The sequence below is a fragment of the Erpetoichthys calabaricus genome, chromosome 11 (assembly GCF_900747795.2).
Source record: "Erpetoichthys calabaricus chromosome 11, fErpCal1.3, whole genome shotgun sequence".
Classification (NCBI taxonomy): domain Eukaryota; kingdom Metazoa; phylum Chordata; class Cladistia; order Polypteriformes; family Polypteridae; genus Erpetoichthys; species Erpetoichthys calabaricus.
Window position 1 is genome coordinate 20787761 of NC_041404.2, and position 17904 is coordinate 20805664.

Sequence of the window (17904 nt, forward strand, 5' to 3'; positions counted from 1 at the left end):
GACACCACACATCATCCTGAGAACAAAATCTTTACAGTGAAGTGTGGTGTTTACAGGCTTATGCTGGTGGGATCAAGGGTCCAGAAGGCCTACGTCAAAAATGCTTTAAATCCTAGAGAAAAACCTATGCTGCTCTGTAAGAGACTTGTTTTCTGTGATGGAAGAACTGAGCAAGGCAACGGCATTATGGTTAGCCATCCTTTTTCAGAAAACAGGAGAGAAGCCATGGTAGCTTGTAAAAGTCAAATATGTTGTATTGGAAGCTTCAATCCAAAAACAGCAATCTACAAAAAACACATAGTCAGTATACAAGGTATACAAAAATAAATTAAAAAATGCTAGATAAAATATCAGAAAGAGTCAATGACCACTAAATACTTAAACCAAAGGCACCACACACAACACTCAGGTAAAGAGGCCTATCAATCCTCCCAACTTGTAATCTTGTCTTTACTGTCAGGATGATCATCTACTAATATATCTGCATCAGCCAACTTTCTTCTTTCTTTCGGCATTTTGATTGACTTTGAGCTTGTTTTTCTCAATGATGATGTTAATGAATGTATATTTTTATAATTTATATATCCTAATCCAACTGAAACTGCTCTATTTTGATGTGTGTTTTATGAAGTTTGTGTGTCCATATATGTACATTGTGAAGGCAAGGGGGCACCAGAGACCCCCAAACCCCAACACAAACACACCAAGACAATCCCAGATTCACATAAATGGGTGTTTTATTACAAAATGCCTTATATACACAAACACAAGTCGTTTCTCCTTCAATCACCTCTCCTCCCTCCACCACATCGTCCTCCTCCAGTTGAGTGTTGCCTTCTTTCCTCTCAGCTCTGACTCGCCTGGACAAGGTAGTGTGGTCCTTTTTACTGAGGACCCGGGAGTACTTTCAGTGCCAATGCTGTTGCCCATTGGATGCACTTCTGGGTCATACCAAAGTCCCACATAGTAGGGAGTATATGAAGTCCCACATAGCAGGGAGTATATCTCCCTGCAGCACCCTCTCACGACACCCACGGACCCAAGCAGGACTGCGTTGCTGGACTACCATTCCCGGTATTCCGTGCTGTTCTTGAATGGGCTTCGGTTTAGAGGGCTGCTGCCATCTAGTGACTGGGGGGAATAAACATCCCCCAGGGACAGTTCTTCCCTGTCCTTCCCTTTCTTTCTGACCAGGGAAGGTGCTAGAAATACGTCCGGTCGGAACACCAGTGCATCTGCCTGGGGCTTCCCATCTGGGTAAGGAATCTTTTTTCCTAGTCAGAATATCTATCCATCCTCCCAAGAGGTCTTTTTCAGGTCTGTCACCTTTTTCCTTCTTTCGCCAGGAAGTCTTTCTGTCCTCTAGGAGCCTTCCATCTGGGTAAGGAAACATACCTTCTTATGGTCGGGATGCCCATCCATCCCAAGTGACACTTATAACATATGTGGTATGGTTTAGCAATTACTGTTGATGAATATACTGTGATATTCTAGCCAGTTAAGAGCACTACTAAAAATATAAACTAAATTGAATTTTTTTTGTGGCACAGCTGAAGCCAGGCTGGGAGTGTTGGCCACTGTTCTATCCAGTCATTAGCTAACTGAAAAGATAAGCGTAAAGATGCTTGAATAATGCAGGAATTGTATCAAAATAAAAACTGTTTCAATATATCATTTGAGGAAAGTGGAATCTTTGAAAAAGATCTCTTTGTGTACTGTATGTGTATGAAGGTGAAAAGAGCAATACATTTGTTACGAAGTAAAACAACATTTCTAAGGCTTACAGATGTTATACAATTCATAGGAAATTGTTTTTCTAAAGGACAGATTGATGAGTAAGGTTCATTAATTTGAGCCAGTGGTATGATGAAAATGGATTTCACAAAAATGATTTGTTCAAATTCAAGTACACCATCAAGTACATCATCAAGTAAGAATGATTTGAATGTGTCTGTAAACTCCAAAGGTGCAAAGATTATGCTTTTGCAGTTCATGGTTCCTTTTGTAAAAATTGGCCGCTATTCACTCCTGCCTGTTCGAAATGAAAACTTATTTCAAGTATGCCTTTCTGTCTGAAATGACTCTGACTAGAATTGTAATACATGAATGATTCTGGGCCTCCGTGACACCACATGTCATAGGATAGATGTGAAAATAGCAGCCGCAGAAATCTGAAACAGCATGCACTTTACGAAAAAGCCGGAATGAGCTAAAAACATAACCCTTCAAACTTTGTGGGGTTTTTTTTGTTCTTTTTTATTAATATTATTGTAATCATTCCGTACAAATAGATCACTTTTTACAAAAAATAGGATTGAAAACAAATCAAACCCCACCCCTGAGAAGGAGAGCATGGCCAAAGGAATAATACTTAAGGCTTGTAAACATGCCTAAATTGTTGAGTTTAATGGGGCAAAAAAGATAAATGGAGAAGGAAAAGAAATGCGGAAATAATTATTTCTTCTTATTCTAAAATATTGTTGATTAGATCCTGCCAGGTTTTGAAAAAATTCTGTACAGATCCTCTAACTGAGAATTTGATTTTTTCCAATTTCAAATAATATAAAACATTGGTTTCCCACTGACTTATTAGAGGAGAGTTAGGATTCTTCCAATTTAACAAAAGTGTACTGAATGCAATCACAGTTTGCTTGTCCTTCTCCACTTCAAATCCATCTGGAAGAACATCAAACACAGCTGTTAATGGGTTAGGAGGGATTGTGACACCAAGGCTGTCTGAAAGGCACGTGAACATTTTGGTCCAAAATGATGTTAATTTGGTGCAGGCCCAAAACATGTGACCCAGTGAGGCAGGAACTTGGTTGCAGCTTTCACAGGTTGGATCTTGCCCTGGAAACATTTTGGACAGTTTTAAGCGAGACAGATGAGCTCAATATATAATTTTGAGTTGAATAATTCTATGCTTTGCGCATATGGAGCTCGTGTGAATTCTCTGCATTGCTACCTTCCACTCCTTTTCTGATATATTAATTAAGAGATCTTTTTCCCATTGTCCTCTTGGATCTTTGAAAGGAAGGAACTCTAATAAAATTTTATATATTGCAGAAATGGTGTCTAAGTATTAGAGCAGTATTTTTTCCAGCAAGGTGGAGGGTATGAGATGAGGAAAATTGGGCAGGTTCTGTTTAACAAAGTTTCTAATTTGAAGATAGTGAAAGAAATGTGTAGCTGGAAGGTTAAATTTGGAATGTAATTGTTCAAAGGATGCAAAGCTATTCTCTATATAAAGATCTCTGAGCAATTTAATCCCAAATCTTTTCCAAACGGCAGCACGGTGGCACAGTGGGTAGCGCTGCTGCCTCGCAGTTGGGAGACCTGGGGACCCGGGTTCGCTTCCCGGGTCCTCCCTGCGTGGAGTTTGCATGTTCTCCCCGTGTCTGCGTGGGTTTCCTCCGGGCGCTCCGGTTTCCTCCCACAGTCCAAAGACATGCAGGTTAGGTGGATTGGCGATTCTAAATTGGCCCTAGTGTGTGCTTGGTGTGTGGGTGTGTTTGTGTGTGTCCTGCGGTGGGTTGGCACCCTGCCCGGGATTGGTTCCTGCCTTGTGCCCTGTGTTGTCTGGGAATGGCTCCAGCAGACCCCCGTGACCCTGTGTTTGGATTCAGCGGGTTGGAAAATGGATGGATGGACGGGTCTTTTCCAAACTGTGTGTTTTTTATTATCTATAGTTTAATTCATTGATTCATCATGTAATATTTATGTACAATTTGTCTTGATGGCATTATAAATTGGTCAGTGTAACTGCTCAGCAGATAGTAATGTTATGTCATAGTGATGAGAGCCATGTTTTCCTTATGCTTGTGTGGATGTCTTGAGGGAAGAGAGCAAACTGGATCTAACCAGGGTAGAAAAAAAAAGATGAAGACCCAGATGCACAACTGCATACGAGGATAAGGACTGCAGAGTGTGTAGTTTGAGAAGCAAATGTCTTACAAGCCCTCAGATGGCTTCTCCAATAAATACATGAAAAACACTGATGTCACCTGCAACACAGAAAATACAATTCTACTGGCCTTTTGGAAACGTTTCAAAGGAAGTTAGGGTTTAGGAAGTTTTTCTTCACACAAAGAACCATAGACACATGGAATAAGTTACCAAGTAGTGTGGTAGACAATAGGACTTTAGGGACCTTCAAAACTTGACTTGATGTTACTAAGGATGAATTAAGTGGATAGGACTGGCGAGCTTTGGTTGGGCTGAATGGCCTGTTCTTGTCTGGATTGTTCTAATGTTATAATACAAAGGAAAAGTCATATCTCAGCCTAACAAATAAAAGAACACAGACATTGGATGGAAGACGACTGTAAAAGTATATCATGTCATTTCATGCAATAGATAGATAGATAGATAGATAGATAGATAGATAGATAGATAGATAGATAGATAGATAGATAGATAGATACTTTATTAATAATGACCATTAGAAGCTCCAGTAATGACTTGACTATACTTTTATCAATTTAACAGTACGCTGATAAAAAAAATTTCAATTTCTATCAAAAAGAGAAAAATGTGTGAGTGTGTCCAATCTCTGACTGATAGTGTATGTAATGTGTCATCTGCATACCCAACACATATTTATACTTTTAAGGAGTCTTTTTAAGAGACTTTCAGCCATAGAAGCCACATCACTCCACACTTGCTGATGGTCAGGCCATATCAACAAAAGTACCATTGCTCTTTGCTGTTTACGTCCCCGCCCCTACTTTGAGCTCCGCCTTCTGGAAGTGTTGGATTGGATTAGGAATGTCACACTCAGTCAATGTCAATCCGTAATTTAATGTAATTTTAATTTAATGTCAATCTGTTTAATTGTCCCCCCCAACGTGTAAGCAAAATTCACTCATGGTTGTCTCTCTAGGTTGAATGGGGACACTAAACTGACTCAGTATGAGTGCGTGTGGTTAGGGCAAAAGACTGCCCAGACTGGAGCCAAATCCTGGGCTGCTTCCCACATTATGCTCAGTGTTGCTAGGATAAACACTGGCTTCCCATGACAAGCAATTTAGAAACTAATGGATGGAATAAATAAATTAGAATATATTATCTTCATTATATATGGCACCTTTCGTGGTAAGTACAAACGTAGTGTAGCATAATTATAATCAATATTGTTTTTTGCAAAAGATCAAAGCAAAGGATTTATAAGCAAATCTTTATAAATGTAGTGTGTTAACTATTAGCTAAATTAGAAAGAATGAACGTATAATATAGTGCACAACCTAATATGTAGATGTACACAAGCTAATAATTACAGGGAAGCGTTGGAGTATTAGTGGATAATTTGTCAGACTTCGCTGTGTAATAATTATCATCCAGGATAAAAGCGTTAGCAAAATAAATAATAAGCTGCTATGTATTTTTATCTATCTTGTGCAGCAGCCCTGAATGCATTTAGAAAATGTAATTAGTAATGTCTGAGCCTCCAATACGCTTCCTTTCTCAACCAAAAAGACAATGCTGCAATTAAAATTTCACCTTATTATGTTTTATTCAAATAAAGATGGCATGTGAAAAAGCTTTGAATAGCTAGATATTATAAGAAATCCATTTTTAATTTTTTGAGGGTTACCGGGTGCTGATTTTTAGTTAGTTGAGATGAAGATGAAACTGTTCAGATTAATGTGCTGACAACTTGTTTATGTCCTTTGTGAATGTTATCAAAATATCACAGTGTTGTGAATTTAATTAGCAGAAACAGCATGTAAATGATAATTTGGAATACTGTCCTCTTATTTAAACTCATTTGTTTATTTTCGTTTTCAGCTTTCTGGAAAAAAAAAACACTGTAAACACCATAGGGCAGTGGCGGTTTGTAATGCGAAACGCTGGTCCCCGCCCAAATACTTTAAAAACTCTACTTAGATTAATTAGGTAATCATAATGTATTTGCAGAATATGCCTGGTGTCGGTACATGTAAGCAACCATTAAAAATTGGTTCCGACTTGTATTAGTTTAATTTCTGTATGAATACCTATAATTCCTGAGTGAAGGACACTGGCCAAATGAGAGTCTATGTAAGTCCTTGATCTTTTGGCAAGCAGGTGACCTCAGGCTGCTCTTCAATTGGTTGCTTTCAAATTTTTTCTGGGATGCAGCTATCTGTGCCCCCAGACACTCCTGCATTTATTGGCAGCGAATCACTATTGTTTTATGCTTTTTTAATCTAATGTGATTGGACAGTTGGCAACGCACTATTTCATGATCATGCAGTGTAACTACAGATGAATGAGCACGACTTTAGGGAGATGGCAACACCAAGTGGAACTACAGAAATCCACCTTCTTCCATATTTACTTATAATATCCTTTGGTGGGCGGCACGGTGGAGCAGTGGGTAGCGCTGCTGCCTCACAGTTGGGTGATCTGGGGACCTGGGTTCGATTCCCGGGTCCTCCCTGCGTGGAGTTTGCATGTTTTCCCCGTGTCTGCGTGGGTTTCCTCCAGGCACTCCGGTTTCCTCCCACATTCCAAAGACATGCAGGTTAGGTGGATTGGCGATTCTAAATTGGCCCTAGTGTGTGCTTGGTGTGTGGGTGTGTTTGTGTGTGTCCTGCGGTGGGTTGGCACCCTGCCCGGGATTGGTCCCTGCCTTGTGCCCTGTGTTGGCTGGGATTGGCTCCAGCAGACCCCCGTGACCCTGTGTTCGGATTCAGCGGGTTGGAAAATGGATGGATGGATGGATATCCTTTGGTTGCAAATCTCTGGTGCTATATAACCGAATTCCTCTCCATGATTAATTTTTTTCTCCTTCCTCTGTCCCCTCAAGTTCTGCTCCCTCTTTACTTTTCTTCTATTTTCTCTCTTAGTTTCTCTCACACTGACAGCAGAGGTTTTTAATGGATCCTACCATAGTTGCCAAGTTGCTTTCACCCTTTAGCTGGAAATCCCCTGGACTTGCCACACCTATAATTTGGAAATCTTCATTTTATAAACTTATCCTTCTTGAACTTTCCACACCTAAGCTCAAAAACTCTTCCAGCTCTCCCATCAAAAACTGGCTTCATACATTTTAGTTAATCAAGAGCTGGTTTGGGGTTGCTTTTTATTTCCCTCACATGCATGGGTGTGTGTGCTTGATTACCCGTACACTTTTTGTGTTCCTTTATGGTTAGCGGTCTCAGGTGGGGGTTTGTGGCCTGTTTTTTATACAACATAAAGATCATTTATATATCATATTTATCTTTCCAAGTCTCATCAACAAGATGACACTGCTGTGGTTAAGAAGAAAAAAGTAATAATAATAATAATAATAATTTGCATTTATATAGTGCTTTTCTCACTACTCAAAGTGCTTAGCAATTGCAGGTTAAGGGCCTTACTCAAGGACCCAACAGAGCAGAGTCCCTTTGAGCATTTTACGGTATTCGAACCGGCAACCTTCTGATTGCTAGTGCAGATCCCTAGCCTCAGAGCCACCACTCCGCCTTATAAAAGTATAAAGAACCAGGTTGTCATGACAGGGTTTGAAGACTTTAGCTAGATATAGCTGTGTGAAATAACTATGTGTGAAAGTAGGACAAAGCTTTTTTGTACTAGAGTAGTTTCTATGCAATTAAAAGCACAGGACTGAGCAACAAATAGTCTGAATTTGTCATAGGCATTTTCCAAAGTTAGAAGCATACCCTGAATTTTGAAGAGCATAAAAAGCCTGAGCATCGAGCCTCATTTTGTCATTATTATTTTACTAGTGTTCTCTTGAGATGAATATATGTCACCGTGTGGGAGTATGTGCAATAACAGGTGGCTGTAGGGCTTACAAGTGGCCTCTCCTACAAACATATTCTGCTCTCCTTGGCCCCTCCATTCTCTTTGTTTAATTTTCTTACCCGTTGAAGTGTGTTTTAATGGAGCCATGTTTAAAAAAGAAAACATCATTTTACACACCACCCAAATTTGAATGTTGCATTTATGTTAGGAGACCCATTTTGACCCTCATCAGTCAATTAACAGAATCGGGCTAAACTGTACAAGTTAAACAAAGAATATGTGTATTTATTTAACAACTGTTTCAAATTATCATTTAATTTTTCGAGTAGTAAATGGAACTTGGGAATTCTACTTTAAACATTATTCCTAACCGCAACTTATGACAGAGTACAGCATTACACTCAGAAATTTTATACAGACTGGCACTGCATGCTGCCATTATGTGGCACAGTGTGACTGTTATTACTCTAACAACTGCAATGCAAAGGTGGATAATGAGGCTCCTGAAAAGAACCGGCCAAGGGTGAAAAACAGTATATAAACCAGGGTCCAACAGTGGATGGGTCCCTATCACAGGGTATACTCATTAACAGTTACAGAGCCAATTTATAGTCACCAATTAACCTACCATTCATATATTTATAATGTGGGTAAACTGGATTGCCACAAAAGTTTCCACATAAACAGAGGAAGGATATGTAAGCCATGTTATGAACACTAATAGATGTCCAAGGATTATAGTGGGAAAAGTAGCCATTTTATAAAACTTAGAAACAGAAAAATGCATACGCTAACAAAAAAAATCAGATTTATAAAACCTGGCATATGGCACATTTCTACGCAACTTACCTTTATACATCACAATCATCTTGTAACTGTCCGTTTGTGATCCCGCCTGTTGTGATGTGAAATTTTGCATACAACTTGGTAAATATTTTGTATGTCTTTATTTGTAACTTACATTAGTGAGAAGCATTCATGTTCCCCCAACCATACCCCCCCCCCCCCCCCCACACACACACACACTTTTTAGGAATAGGTCTCTTTGAATTTTACGACAGGGTTTGGGGGAAGTGCCTCAAATCAGTTTGGCAAGTGTTTCTCTGCTAAAGTCTCTCTTTCAACCCCTGCAGGAAAGCCAGGCTGTGTAACTGCCAAGCTTACTTTTTAAGTAACTAACAACTCTGTGTGCCGCCTGAAACTACACATCACCATTTATCAGGTTGTGTGGTTGCCAATACAGTATTCAAATGTACTTTGCATATTGTTATTATTTATGAATATTATCAATAAATTCATTATTTAAATTGTAACTTAACTCCTGTTTGTCTTTTACTACACCTAATTGCCTGAGGTTGTACATGTAGAAGGGAAGGTGGGGAGAAGTTATATGGTACAATACCTTATAAACAGTAGTAAGTCTGTGAGATCTGAGGCATTCTGCAAAGGCTACAAATTAATAATACAAAAAGGGAAAGTAGAGTAAAATAATACTCTACCAAGACAAAACACCGCCTCAATGCTAATCATCCTCATACATATTCAGTCACAATGCTTCAGACACTTGTAGACTAGTAGAGAAGACTCTTTCCTGACGTGTCGAGACCCTGCCATCTGCATTTAAGAGGATGTGGCTGCACTCCGCCACTGAAAGGGCAAGATTATGCAGAGCATTATATCACATCTCCTCTGCAATCTAGAGGTCCAGGAAAGGCATTGGGTGTCAGCATCTGAACAGCTAGGCACTATCAGCTGGCACATGTAATAACATGATTGCTGATAAAATGAGTAGTATAAAACATATGAAAAATTCAGGGTTCTAACATGATCATTACTCCTTTCAAAGTTAGCTTGTCTCAAAATTAATGAATCGAGGCCAAAAGACATGATATTTGTCAGTCTCATTTTGGTATCACATTTGACTTGTGTGTTAATGGAATGTAACATCTTACGATTAACAAAAGCAGCTTCATTCTTGTTAGATGCCCTTATTGCGTGCAGTAAAGTGGTCTGATTACATTAGGAGAACAGGACACTACTGCAAGCTGCCTTTTAATATTGGCAGAAATATGTAATGTTTTATGTATATGAACATACACCATACAAAAACTGAATGAAGCACCTCTTCTGTCAGCTAATGGCTTCTAGCACAGGGCTTAAGATGAAGTGAAGCTTGGCTAACATATATTATTGACCTTTAGGCCAGTTTCCTGAGAAGTGATAACAGGTAGCCAATATAAACTGACAAAAAATAAAAAAGTTCTTAAGTGCAAATATGCAGCATTGGCCCTCTTAAAAAGGGACATAAAATACAGCCTGTGTGTCATGTTCATCACTTAAGAGATTCAAAATGTTTGTCATATTAATGCACAATAAAATAATTGCTTGGTGATATGAATCTTTATATGTGTGAGTCGTCATTTAGCTGGTCTGGCTACATTTCCCTACTTGATCAAGAGTTTTATCATTTCCCACTTTCTCCAAAATGTTTCCTACATATGGGTCAGAGTTGCCTTAAATATATGCAGTTTTTTACTTTATAAATACTGAAGTTTGTGTGCCAAGTTCTCTATGCACATTTCAAGTCTCTTTTTGTGCGTACACAAGGAGACCTCAGGAGCTAATGAAGTTGTAGGGAAAAGGAAAGCAGAAGTCAAAAAATGTGAAGGCAACACCAAAACTAGGCAGGCAAGAATCAATGGGCTAAGTAAATCATGCGATTCAGAAGTTAAGCAAAGACGAAAACCAAAACTCAGTTTTAATGCTACAGCCTACTTATAAATCAGCTAACTATACTAATGAATGTTAAAAACTAGAATCTACCAAAGGATGAAGACTGAATGAATGAATGACCTATTTAAATGCCATTTCTAAAGCCTTCAGTGTTCCCAGTACTGCAGTGGCCTCAATAATTGTAAAATGTAAGAATACTGGCCCTGGTATGGCCTCCCAAGGCAACCTGGTACCAGGTGAGGGGTCAGACAAAGAGCGATTCACACCGTCTAATGATTCAGAATCACAAATATAAGAAGCACACAATATGACTTGGGCAGAAGACAAAAGCAAAGGTCTTGGCGGACAGGGACATAGACACATGAACTGACTCCTGGAGCGTGGAATGTCACCTGTCTAGTGGGGAAGGAGTTGGAGTTGACGGGTGAGGTGGAGCGCTACGAACTAGATATAGTTTGGCTCTCTAAAACAGCTGCTAAGGAGAGATGGAAGGATTTGTGAATATTGGGGAAAGGGAAATTGATTTAAAATTGATTTAAAATCAAAGATAAATATGCATAGAATGTACGTTGGTCCAATGTTTTAGAAGGATGATGGTTTCAGCTAAGAGAAGAAAATGAATGTTTTTTAACAAGATTGATTTTTGTTATGTGGTGTAATGGAATTGGTATGAACCTTCAACAGAACAAGGAAGTGTTCTGGATTGTAATTTGAACTGTGTAAATAAAACTTACTTTTCACACATATATATATATATATATATATATATATATATATATATATATATATATATATATATAGTTGGGCTCTCATCCAGTCCATGCATTCACTTGATTCTGGAATCAAAGCTCCTTAAAAGAGACTGGACACTCCTTACTATGGAAATTCCCAGGGGAAGTACATCTGTGCATTTGCTGGGAATGAACTTCTAATTGAGCACCTGCCCAGTCGATGCCATGTTGGTGTTTGTCACAAAGAACAAGAGGACTGCTGGATTTTCCCTTAGAGATAGGGTGAGAAGCATAGACATGGCTGTGGAAAAGGACATATAGTATGTGCCTCATTGCTAAGAATGTTGCCCGCGTCTTAGATATATGGTAATGAATGAATGAAAGAATGGAACCACCAGGACTGGTGGTCATCTGGCAAAACTGAGCAACTGGGCAAGAAGGACCTTGGTTAGGGAGGTGACCAAGAAGCAAATGGTAACACTAGCACAACTTCAGAAGTTATATACTGAGATGAGAGAACCTCTCAGAAAGATGACCAGCTTGGCAGCACCCTATCAGTGAGGCATTTATGGTAGAGTGGGTAATTCCTTTTTGGAGTTGGCCAGATGCCATTTAAAGGAAAGTCTGAGAGCATCCAAGAGTATGAGATCAAATATTCCTTGGTCTGATAAGACAAAACTAAAGTCTTTGGAAAGAACTTCAAGCACTATAAGACCAGGCACTGCTAATCACTAATCTAATACCATCCCTATGGTGAAGCATAACAGTAGTAGCATCACACTATGGGGGTGCTACTCAGCAGCAGGGACTGGGAGACTGGTTAGAATTGAGGAAGGCATAAATGCAGCCAAATACAGAGAAACCCTTGTAGAAAACCTGCTCCAGAGTGCACATGAACTCAGACTTGGGCAACAGTTCACCTTTTAGCACTTCAATGACTTGGGGCATACAGCCTAGACAATGCTGGAGCAGCTTCAGGACAAGTCTCTGACTGTCTTTGAGTGGCACAGGCAAATTCCAGATTTAAACCCCATAGGCCATCTCTGGAGAAACTTGACGATGACAGTTTACAGACACTTCCCATTCAATCTAATGGAACTTGAGAGGATCTTCCACAAAGAATGGGATAAACTGCCCAAATTTAGATCTGCAAAGCTTTTATAGACACACCCAAAAAGGGTTTTCTACAAAGTACTGAATTGACAGGCAAAATCTTCTGAAAAACATGCTTTCACTGTGTCATTAGGGGTTATTGACTGTAGATTAAAAGGCAAATGTATTCATTTAAAATTGATTCTGCAACAAAAAAAAATGTAGAGGTCTGAATACTTTCTAAATTCAGTGTATACACTATGACAGACCACACATAGACAATGGCCATACCAGGAATCAACAGCAATGCACTACTATCAAGCATATATTTCATGTTTTGGATTTGTACCTTTGCTTTTATCTAATCTCTGCAATGATTGTTGGTAATTATACTGACTAGAGTCCAGTGTCCTGGTCTGCAGAGCTCACCACACATTGTTAGAACGCTCTACCTTTTTTCCTCTTGTGAGCTTAAATTTTCTTTCAAAGTTCAAACAACATGCCAATTAGCTTATGAATATAGGCTGCTGTAATTGTCCACAATATCATTTGATAATCGTACCCACATATTGATGATGGAAGACCTCCAGTATTCCAAGGAGCCCTGAAGTCAGTCACCATAATAGGGAGGAAGTGGAGATACTGGGGGCCAATTTGACCAGTAGACTGGATTGGTATGACAGCAGAGATCTGCTATACAAAAAAGAGCCAGAACAGACATTTATTTTTGTGTGTGTGATAAACTGCTGTGGATTTTCTATCAGTCTACAGAAACCAGCATACTGTTCTATGCTGTGGTCTGTTAGGGGGCCAACACTAGCTCAGCTTATTCTAAAATAAATTGATAAGGGTGGGCAACTGCATTATGGGACTGACTCTGGGTTCAATGTAAACAGTTGCAGAAAAGAGTATAATCATAAAATTAAAAGCCATTATGACTAATGTTTCTCATCCTCCCGCATCCTAGAACACCTTCAGGGATCAGCTCAGGCCACCACGGTGTGTTAAGAGACACTGCTGGGGCAGTCTTCTTCTTCCTCTTCTTTCTTTTCATCTTTGCCCACTTCTGTGTGGGGTCGATGTGCTTGATCAACTTCTTTCATACAGCCTTCCCATCATGCTCGTTTCCCCTAGCCAGTTATAACAGAAATATTGGGACAGGGACAATATTTCTTTCGGGACACTATACATTAAATCTACACTGGATATATGGTGTGTGTATCAGGAGGAAATCCCCACAAATACAGGGATGACATGCAAACTCTATATGGAAAATGTATAGGCATAGGATACAAATCTAAGACACTGGATAGAGGCCAGCATAAGGTGTTATACGAAGCAAGTACAATTTTATTGTGTTTATAAGAAGGTGTCCAAAAAAGAAAAAAAATCTGAATAAATGTATTGTCATTCCTTCAGCAAGGAAGGTGTAATGTGATATATAATTAGATTTCCTTGGTTATGTTATTACCTGATAACGTGATGAGCCTGGCAGATCTAATGGCATGTGCAAATCAGGACATTCTGCTGTCATTTTCTGCAGCTCTGCAAAATTAAAATGCATTCCACCATTTTATGAATTATGTGTTAGCTTACCTGTCCATTCAGAACTTGAGTTTTATGCTCGAAAATAATACTTGTTTCTTTTTTGGGGTGACAGTTCTGTAATTAATTATACACCTTTTGGGATACATGCAAATCAAGCTTGAGGTAAATTACTATTCCATTTCAAATCCTGTTGTTACTCCATATCAATACAGCATGCTAACAGCGATTAAATATTAACAGCAGATTCGGTAGAAAACGTTCATAAATATTGAAACATCTTTGGCAAGAATAAAACATTAAAACAAGGCTGTCATGAGATGGAAAGCAAATGACAGCAATTCTTTTCTTTGCTGCAAGGAATGGGAAAAAATACATTGTAAAGCTGAGCTGTGCAACTTAGCAGTGAAACACAGACTGCTTTCCTTATTTCTGGACCCTTCAGATTAGGTTATTAAAGGACATTTGAGCAATTTCACATGAACTAAGAACTACAGCCTCAGCCAGAGGTCCTCAAACATATCTTCTGGTGTTACTTTTGAAAGGAATTTAGAGGACACAGTCTAGAAGGTGAGTCTCGAAGGCTGTGTGGTCACTGAATCCTGAACATCTCCGCTCATCAGTCACAGACATTTGTTCTAGAAGTGAAGGAATGTTGTCCTTGTAGAGCAGGTGTTCCATGAATGTCACTAGTATTCAGTCTCGTTGAAACAACTGATTCATAAATGTAAGTATTTGTTATGGAGAAAGCAGCATGATGGTCAATTCATTTTACTCTCTTGATCTTGAATGTGGTCTGTCACACACGTGCGATTAGGAGGCAGTCAACAAGCCTAAAGGTGAGTGAAATATTTGGCTCCAGCAGAGCCCCGTGACCCTGTGTTCGGATTCAGCGGGTTAAAAAATGGATGGATGGATGGAGTGAAATATTGCGAGACAAGGGGTTGTCACGTGGTACTTACCTGAATCTCTTTATCATTCAACAGGAAAACCGAAGAAAAATAATCACCTCCATTTCCGGGTTCCAAAATGGCCGCCATGACGTCAGTTCCGCCAGCCCAACATGACATCACATCCAGCCATTACGAATGACTTCACTTCCAGTTCCTCCAAAATGACGTTGTTTCTGGCTCCTGCATTCAACGTTGTTTCCTGCCAACCATTTCCTGTTCCCATAATTCATTTTGTATAAAAACGCCATCTTGTCTCATAAACTTTGTCAAATGCTACAATGCAGTACTCTTGATAATTTACTTCGCTATTTTTGCTTTATTGTTGTCCGTAAGACAATATATGGGGATGATTCCCAAAACTTTATTTTTGTGGAGTTTCTTTTTTTTGTGATATTTCCACAATTGGCGTAGCTGGCAGGATTCTTTTTTTTTTGAAGATGACAGAAGATCAGGACCTCAACACAGTGCTTTTGACGATCATGGGCGAGCTATGTACTTTAAAAGTGCAGATCGGCGAAACTCGGACACAGCTAGCCAAGTCCAAGACTCGCGCCGCAGCCGCAGTACGGACAGAGGCCGCTCGGTCATTACCGACCCAATTAACATATTTAACGGAGGACGATGATATTGAAAAGTATTTTTTGATTTTTCAGCAACCCGCAAAGTGGAACACATGGCCGAGGTCGGAATGGGCGTACCTACTGGCCTCCTACCTGAAGGGGATAGACGCAGAGGGCTTATTACGATTTAACCGGGGAGCAGGCCACAGACTATGATGTTCTGAAAATTGAGGTGTTTAAACGCCATATCTCTGGGACAGCAGGCGAAGGAAAGGAAGGAGTGGCAGTTTGATCCCGAACAGCCTTCAAGAACACAGGCGTTTGAAGCATGGAGTAAGGTCTGTCGTTGGCTAAAGCCTGATATAAACAACTCCCACAAGATGGCTAAGCTACTTGCGTGTGAGACCTTCATTCATGCCCTCCCTGATAATATCGGCCAGCAAATCCGGAAGCAAAACTTTGAACACATGGACACCTTGATCAAGGTCGCTGAACGTCACTGGGCGGCGTGTAAATTGGGGCGAACCCAACAGATACGTGGGGCAGCCCCTGAGCCCTCTAGACAAGCTCCCGAGCCTGCTGTCCGTAAAAGGGACAGACAGTTCACCCTTCCCCGCTGTTTCAAGTGTGGGGAGGTTGGTTATCTGTCCCCAAATTACACTAACGAGCCCATGGATTGCTCACTGGTGAAGGGAGAAAGGTATTGTGCCACTGTGATTAACCCTTATACAGGTGCAGTTATTATAAATGGCCGGAAGGTAAGGGTGATGTTCGATTCCGGTAGTAACATTTCCATTATTGCTTCCCGATTCGTATTGCCGCGACAGTGGATTAAAATAAAATCTAGCCTAAGATGTATTCATGGGGAATGTCCGGTATTATAAGACTGCTAACTGTATGATTTCTGTGGATCACATTTTGACTAAAATGACCATGGCAGTACTACCAAATGCCCCATTTCCAGTCATATTAGGGAGAGATTGGAAAGAAATTAACAGCGGTAAAAATGTAACTGCTCCTGGAAAGAATGTGGGCTTAATAATGGAGAGTTCTTCTACTCCGACTGCCTCCACGCTGTGTACAACGGTCGCTAGGACCCATACAGGTACCCAGTGCGAAGGAGTCGATGTCACATTGTCCTCTGCGGGAGCTATTACAGTTAACGTAGAGAACGTGGTGGCAGAAGCCCCTCCCATTGAGGTCACTAGAGACCCTATTCAAAATTTATTGGCCCAATTTCTAATTTTCTTCTTTTAAAAGAGAACAATGGAACGATTCCTTAAAATTTGCGAGGAATGCCTTTCTTTGTAATAAAAAATTAACTATTGTACCGAGTGGCAGAACATGGAGGTGAAGTGAGAGCATTACTGCTAGTACCGCTCACTTATCGGTGACAAGTGTGTGAATTAGCGCATGCTCACATTCTAGGAGTCCATTTAGGCTCTGAAAAAACATTGGAGAGAATAAAGCTCCGATTTTATTGGCTGGGAATTAATGAGGAGGTCCGCCGATTTTGCGATTCGTGTCACGAATGCCAACTTCGTCAGATTCCTAGGAGGGACCGATCTCCTCTTGTTCCCCTTCCCCTTATTGATATACCATTTGAACTAGTCAGTATTGACCTCGTAGGACCGTTAGAACCCTCATTAAAAGGCTTTAAATATATTTTAGTTCTAGTAGACTATGCCACTCGATTTCCAGAAGCTGTTCCCTTTCTCTCAGCTACTTCGAAAAACATTGCACGGGAATTAGTGGGAATATTCGCACATGTAAGGATGCCCAAAGAGGTTCTGACGGACCAAGGGACTCCTTTCACTTCGGAGACGTGCAGGGAGGTGGCTAAATTACTCAGAATAAAACATCTGAAAACATCGGTCTATCACCCCCAAACAGACGGGTTGGTAGAACGATTTAATCAAACATTAAAACAGATGTTACGTAAAGTAGTTAACGAGGATGGGAGAAACTGGGATCAGTTGCTTCCTCTCGTATTGTTTGCCTATTGGTAAGTCCCACAGGCCTCTATCGGTTTTTCTCCATTTGAATTATTATATGGAAGACAACCCCGTGGCCTATTAGACACGTTAAAAGAAGGCTGGGAAGAGGAGGTCCTTCCTACCTCAAATATACTTGAATATATCGTGCAATTACGTGATAGATTGGAAAAAATTAGACCTATAGTAAAAGAGAATTTGGAGAAAGCTCAAGCAGCACAGTCTCGTTATTATAATAGAAACACCACCATTCGGGAATTTGTCCTGGGTGATCGTGTAATGGTGCTCGTTCCGACTTCCCAGTCTAAATATTGTTGGCACATTGGCAAGGCCCTTATGAAATTAAGGAAAGAAAAGGACTCATAGATTATTTGGTTAAACAACCAAATTGTCGACCGAGTGAGCGAGTATATCATATAAATTTGCTGAAGCTTTGGAAGGACAGGAAAATTGATCCCTCCTCTGGCCAGCTTCGCTCCCTTTTCATGTCACACTCTCGCCTTAATTTCGGACCTGATTTGACCCCGAAACAAAAACAGTACCTAGAAATGGCTATCCTGTCAGT